Raw genomic sequence first — 7,740 nt, 5'->3', positions numbered from 1 at the left:
AGAGAAGGAGACACAGAATCGGAAGCAGGCTCCAGGCTCCAAGCCAGCAGCCCAGAGCCTGACGCGGGGCTCGAACTCACGGACCGCGAGATCGTGACCTGAGCTGAAGTCGGACGCCTAACCGACTGAGCCACCCAGGCGCCCCTAAACTCACATTTTCAACTACTAGCTCAGTCTGAGTTATAGCATCATGGAAATGACTCTCAAAAAATATTTACCATTATTAAATCTTGAACTCTGGTTTTGCATTTCTATCTCTCTGCTGGGCAACTATTTTTGATGCCATAAAATAACCTCAGTGTACATTCATAAAGTAAAATTATTTCATTACAGGATCTTGCTACTGAAATACAAGTTTCCTTTCTGACTGCTTGTTTCACACAGTTTAGTGTAAAGGTTGAAAAATTACAGCCCCTGGGCCAAACCCAGCCTGCCACCTGTTTTTGTATAGCATATAAGCAAAGGATATTTGTTATATTTCAAATAGCTGGAAAAAAATTGAGGGGAGAATAATATATCATGACATGTGAAATTTTATGAAATTAAAATTATGTCTACAAATAATGGTTTTTTGTTTTGTTTTGTTTTGTTTTGTTTTTTTGAATACAGCCATGCTTATTTGTTTGCATGTTGTCTATGGCTCCTTGGGTCCTATTGATGACAGAGCTGAACAGTTGCATCAGAGACAATGTGGGCTGCAAAGCTTAAAATATTTAATATTTGGCCCTTTCTAGAAAAAGTCTCCTGACCCCTGGTTTAGTGGATGAAGCCTGAGTGTAAGAGTATACTAGTGGAGCTGGATACAAATCTTAGATACTCTCTTCACCAGCTGGGATTTCAGAGAAAGCTACTTAGCACAAATAGGCTCAGTTTTCCTCTCTATGAAATCGATATGGCAACAGCCAAGTCCTTCCATGAGGTTTATTTCACCACAATATAAGACTTTTACTGTAGGCATTAACTTATTTTTCTAGTTTCTTCTTTCAAATCATTCTGATGAAACAATGACAGACAAATCTGTATCATGGTATCATCTCAGGAATATTTCATAACATCTCTGTTTTTCAAGACTGTTTCAGACTCAAGTGAAAGAATCTCTGTTGTTCAAGACTTTTCAGACTCAAGTGAAAGAATCTCAGCTTGAATTCATTTAGCCAGGCAAACATTATATTATTTAATTGTATATAACTTTAGCACTTCCTTTCTAAATGTTATATATACACACACATGCGGTACATAAATAAGCAGACATGGTATATGATGCATTATCTATATAAAGTGTATTACACATATGGTGTTATAAAAATGGGTCCTATGAAGTGATGTTAGAAAAATTGCCTTACCCTCTATACTACTTACAAAAATAGACTTCAGTTTATTTACAGGCCTAAATGTGAAAGTTACAACTACATGATAATAGAATAATGTAGGAGAACCTCTTCTCTTGCTAGTTTTTGTTTTTCATCCTCCTGAATCTCTTTCTGTATGAACACACATGTGCACACACACATATATATCTCTTTATATTATATATAATATATATATATATAGATGCATATGTTAGCCATACTATAAAATAACTTACAGTAGCAAGAGACAACCAGTAATAAATTATGTAAGTGGCAACATAGATCTTAAAATAATATTTGAGTTAAAAAAGTAAGATGCCTCTCTTTCTAACTCAAAAAAAAAATATTGCTTTGTGATCTCTTCATGTTGCCAATTATCTAATTGGTTGCTTCTTGCCATAAGGTATTCCATAGTATATATCTAAAATATTTATTTACCCATGTCCTTAAGATAGATATTAAGGGTGCCACCAAAATTGTTTTTTATTACAGAGTACTACAGTGACCACATTTGACTTACCAATTTTTGTAAGTGTATGAATGTATGTATTTTTGTGATCCACCCTAAAATTCATATGGCATCTCAAGGGACTCCAAATAGCAAAATAATCTTAAAATAGAAACAAATTGGACGTCTCACACTTCATGATTTCAAATTTACTACAAAGCTATGATAATCAAAACAGTGCGGTACTGGCACAAAGACATATAGATAAATGAAATAGAAGAGAAATCCCAGAAATAAACCCTCATATATAAAGTCAAATGATTTTTGACAAGGGGGCCATGACCATTCAATGTGGAAAGGACAGTCTTTTCAACAAACAGTGCTGGGAACACTGGATATCAATATACAGAAAATGAAGTTGAATCTTTATATCATGTGTGAAAGTTAACTCAAAATGGATCTAATATTTAAACAATTAGGTTTCTCAAATTAATATACTTAGTTTATGAATCTATTTTATATTTATTCTACATTTATAGAATGTTCACAATGTTTACTATATATAACTTGGTATTCACAGGTTGATAACTCACTCTCTTTGTCCTCAAAGAGTTTATAGTCCAATAGGGAAGATGAGGGTAAAAACCAAATCAATAATAGTATTTGTATGTCTATTTATCACATATAGGATACATGAGGATAGCAATGGATTTACATCTGCAGGTGCTGTGAATCACAACCAAAAGGCAGTTTCTTTAACAGCATTCAGAAAAAGCACATAGATATATTACTAGTGGTTCTGCCATGATATGTTTGAATTAAAAATAAATATGGAGTTAACATAGTTCATATCAACTACATACGTTGTGTGGTTTTAGGTTGGTGTTGAGTCACCTGACTATCATTTTACCTGTTGACTTTTGACAAGGTCTATGAAATTCATGCATTCAGAGGATGCAGAATTAATCTTTGGAAAATTTGAATAATATGAGATTATAGGAAAAAGATTTAGATTTTAAATTGTCTTAAATTAGATGTTTATTTATAGCTTGCTTATTAGGTTTTTTTAAAGTTTATTTTTATTTAAAAAAATTTTTAAGTTATTTATTTATTTATTTTGAGAGAGAGTGAGACACAGAGAGAGAGAGAGAGAGAGCACAAGCAGGGGAGGGGCAGAAAGAGGGAGAGAGAGAATCCTAAACAGAGTCCATGCTATTAGTGCAAAGCCCGATGTTGGGCTCAAACTTAAGTACCCTGAGATCATGACCTGAGCCAAAATCAAGAGTCTGATGTTTAATTGACTGAGCCACCCAGGCACCCCCTTAGGTTTTTTTTTTTAATTCATGTCCTTTATTTTGTCCATTTAACTTCTTTGCTATAAGAAATGACCACTCTCTCCAGCCCCTTTCCCCAACCAAAAATGGCTATTTCTACCTGTGCCCACTTTTAATTGAGTCTATTATTGACTTAACCTGCACTTATGTGATTTCTTTTTTGTGTGATTAGAAATCATGTTTTATTCAATTACTATCAAAGGAATGATTTAAAGATACAGGTTTTATGAAGGATACGTGTTTTAAAGGGCAACAATCTTTGTATTTAAGGTTCCTTTTAATATACTAAAATTCAAGATCTGTTATTTATTTATTTATTTATTTATTTATTTATTTATTTATTAAAACATTTTTTAATGTTTATTTATCTTTTTGAGAGAGAGAGAGAGAGACAGAGTGTGAGTGGGGGAGGGACAGAGAGAGAGAGGGAGACACAGAATCTGAAGCAGGCTCCAGGTTCTGAGCTGTCAGCACAGAGCCCGATGTGGGGCTTGAACTCACAAGCTGTGAGATCATGACCTGAGCCAAAGTCAGATGCTTAACCAACTGAGTCACCCAGGCGCCCCTCAAGATCTGTTATTTATTTATTTATTTATTTATTTATTTATTTATTTCTATTTATTTATTTTTCTCCTGTGATTTTTTAATTTGACCTTTGCTGATTATTTTATTATTTTTTAATATATGAAATTTATTGTCAAATTGGTTTCCATACAGCACCCAGTGCTCATCCCAAAAGATGCCCTCTTCAATACCCATCACCCACCCTCCCCTCCCTCCCGCACCCCATCAACCCTTGGTTTGTTCTCAGTTTTTAAGAGTCTCTTATGCAAGATCTGTTATTTAAATGAAGTTGAAGGACAACCTATTCAACAGCTGGTAATCACAGACTGAGAATTTGGAATTCTTGTGGCTTGATCTCATTGGATACTTTTTGAATAGAACACATTAAATGAAATATGCGGAAGTGCAAAAGAAGTAAAATTGCATACAGAATTCAAATACAAAGGTGATGTTTGCATCTTTTCCTTTCTCAAAACCTATCATGTTTCTAATATGTTACAAATGTATTGAAGAATATGTTCAAACTATTCAGTAGTTTACGAATAATTGAGTGAATCAGAATAAAAGAAATGTTCCTCTCTAAGATAGTATCACTAACTTCATAAAAGGAAATTTCAGCACTTATAGAACTTTTACTAATAAAATATTGTTTCAGCTATATATCTTTGGATTATATACATTTTCTTGATGAGTGTAACCAGTGCTTTTCTGTGCATTATGAAGCAAGGTGTGGGGGTGGGTAAAGGCATTAAATTCCCTTCATGTTTTATAAAATGCTATTATATACATTTACCAACCATCTTACGTGGGTGTCTGGGCAGGTATTGTTAGTCTTCTGACTCCCAGTTAAAATTTCTTGCAGACACTAAATTATCAATCCTTTGCTTCTAAAAAATATAACCAAATGTGGTAGAATCATTGGAATTATCAAATGATCTGTAAATATAGGCCCATTCAACCCCCTAGTTTGTGATTAAAAATACTTCAAAGGGAAAAGAGAACAAATTATGTTACTCAGCTGCCAAATATATTTATTGAAAAAATGGTATATACAGCGATCAGGTGAACACTTCTGATATTAACCCAATTTCTGATTATGCCAGTTCTGTTTGAGAAGGAAAACAACTGATGTCATTTTCCAAGATGGAGTGTGGGTTGCCAAGATAAGTTGCCACATAGATGTCCCCACAAAGAAATTTACCAGATAAAGACCATGAAAGGAAAGAGGAGACACAATGTTAATGGGTTCTTTAAAGTTAATGGGTAAGAGCTGGAATAAATTCTCCTTCAGAGTTCAAACTAAACCATTCCGAGAGAGTGAGGCAAGACTAGCACTTTCTCAGAGCACTTAAAAATGTCAAAGGCAAGATGTGGAGATGGAGGTGGGAAAGGATGTGAGACAGTGTACTTGTGTTTGGGGACATTTACAAGAGCAGGGGACTTTTGAGTCATATCTAGGTTTAAATCCTAGATCCACCACTTTTCAATGATGTGAATATAATAACAGGTCAGTGTTAAACCAAGACCAAATCATACCAAACATAAAATTCTGAAGTGATATGCCAGAGCAATGGGAAGTTTTCAAGGGAAATATTAAAAACAAGTTCAGAGTTCTAGAAAGTCACCAAGAACATAAATACATTGAGAGAGAGAGAGGATGGAGAGAGGATACCTGGGGGCTTTTTCTTTGGGGAGAGTTGTGTGTGTGCTGTGAGTCTCTGCCACTGCAAAGCAGAAGGTGCCTGTCCCCAACCTCAATTCTACTGAAAAGGGCTTCTATGGGACCCTTAGGAGTGCTTGATATACGTTTCTTATAATAGTAGGGGAGTAACGCAGTCAAGTCTTACTAAGGAATATAAAGGCAAGAGGTTGTAGCTGTCAGCTTGAGATAAGATGAGAGAGAGAGAGAGACAGAGAGACAGAGAGAGAGAGACAGATACTTAAAGTGATGAGTGGGGCCAGGGACAAGGAGTGGAAATGTTTCACCAGTACCAGATGTGTGTGACTTGGAGAAAGAGCCAACTGAAGTCATTTAAAATACTGACCAAGAGAACACATAGATGCATGATGGGACAGGAAGACAGAGATCCTGAGTGGATAAGCTGCTAAAGGTCAGGGTTTGCAGGAGTGGCAATCTAAGGAAAATCCTTGCTAGCATGCAGTACTGTATCATCGGCTGTATGGGGCAAGGTGGAGATGTGTTGATTCTGAGTAACATGCGAAGGTAATCAGGAAGGAAAGCATTGAGCTCTGGAATGCCAGGGGAAGGTATTATCAAGCCTCCCATAAGCAATGCCTTGGGTTTTTTCTTTCTTTAATTTTTAAAGTTTATTTATTTATTTTGAGAGAGACAGCATGAGCAGGGAAGGAGCAGAGATGGAGAAAGAATCCCAAGCAGGTTCTGCACTGTCAGCACTGAGCCCAATGTGGGGCTCGAACTCATGAAATCATGAGATCATGACCTGAGCCTAAATTAAGAGTCAGATGCTTAACTGACTGAGCCACCCAGGCGCCACAATGCCTTGTTTAACAAGAACTTGACTCCGCTTTTACCTGTCTCCCCCAACATACCCCATCCTGTGCACCACTCAGGAAACAAATGTCTGTTTCCTGAGATTTTTAAAGTCGTATGTGTATGTAACAGCAGGCTGCCCCCTACTCGTTACTGGCACCAGAAGAGAGCAGCCCAGCTCAGGCAGTAGCGGTACAGCAGCCCTCTTGACTTAGAGGGCTGTACCCTGAATGGGCGTGTCTATACCAGCAGTGCGCGCCTACGTGCAGCTCCGCCCCCTGGAGGTCTGGGCCGCGCAGCCGCAGCCGCAGTCCTTCATGTTCCTTTGGCGCGCAGCAGTTTGGGGAGTGTCTCTGCTCTGCCCTTGAGTCACTGAGCCGCTCACCGCGGCCTGTCTATAGGTTCCAAAGAAAAACTCTCTGAATAATTTTGTGGCAGTAGTTGGGCCCCTTAGAGTCACGCACTTCCTAATCTTGAGTTAAACAGGGAGCAATATTTATTTTAAGCCCATGCAGCTTCCACAAAGCCTCACCTTGACTTTCCGAATCAACAAGTACGCGGTGGTTGGTGATGTCTCCTCGCCGCCGCCGCCGCAGTGGTGCCGCATGCAGGAGCAGCTGTTTGCCCGCCTGTCCCTCCTGGTGCTCAACAGTTTTGGCCTCCAGGGCATGCGCCTGAAGCTCATGGCCACCATGTGCCAGAGTTGGTTCCCCTCCGTGAGCCTGTACTAGGGGAACCACAACACCATGAAGCACCGCCTTCTCATCAGCTGCAACTCCGCTCCCAGGACCTGGATTTCCACCTTCATAGCATCAAAGTCCTTCCTGTGGGTACAAGTCGTGGGATGGTTGTGAAGGGTCCCCAGCATGAGCCACCCGCAGGACATGGGTGATCTGCTGGCCACAGACGCGGGGCTTCCAGAGAGTGAGGCAGAGCCCCAAGGTAAGCATATATCATGACTGAGCTGCCCCAAGCGGCCATGGTAGTGGCTGAGTGTGGCTCACTGAGGTCTGGTCTCCGATGGGGTTGCTTCTCATCAAGATCCAGAAGGGTGTCAGTTTCTTTCTTTCTGTTTTTGTTGTTGTTGTTTTGTTTTGTTTAAATTAACTTAATTCTTTTTATTTATTTTTTAAATTTACATCCAAGTTAGCATATAGTGCATAATGATTTCAGGAGTAGAATCCAGTGATTCATCCCCTACATTTAACACCCAGTGTCAGCTTCTGCACAAGAGGTTGGAGGAGCACCAGGTCACCCTCACAGGTGAGGAAGAGAAGCTGTTGCTCAAGGCCAGAGGCAGGCCCAGCAGGCCCAAAACATCCAGTGCAAGCAGGAATGGGTGAGAGGCCTTCATGAGGAAGAGCCTGGTGGGCATGAAGAGGGCATGGGCAGAGGCCAGTGGGACAGTGATACCCAGGACCCTAGGGGCCCGCTCAGGAAGCAGAGGGGACTTGGCAGCAGCAGCAAGGGGAGGAAGAGGAGAAGGAGAAGGAAATGGTTGGGGGTGTAGATGAATATTTCCACCAGGTGGTG

General features: G+C 39.2%; 1 pseudogene; it reads left to right on the top strand.

The window, feature by feature from the left end:
• Positions 1–5,851: 5,851 nt before the first annotated feature.
• Positions 5,852–7,275, top strand: LOC113603350 (suppressor of SWI4 1 homolog; annotated as a pseudogene).
• Positions 7,276–7,740: the final 465 nt, after the last annotated feature.

This window comes from Acinonyx jubatus, chromosome D1 (assembly GCF_027475565.1).
Source record: "Acinonyx jubatus isolate Ajub_Pintada_27869175 chromosome D1, VMU_Ajub_asm_v1.0, whole genome shotgun sequence".
NCBI lineage: Eukaryota > Metazoa > Chordata > Mammalia > Carnivora > Felidae > Acinonyx > Acinonyx jubatus.
Note: the sequence above shows the minus strand (reverse complement) of the source record. Positions and strands in the feature narration are given on the sequence as shown.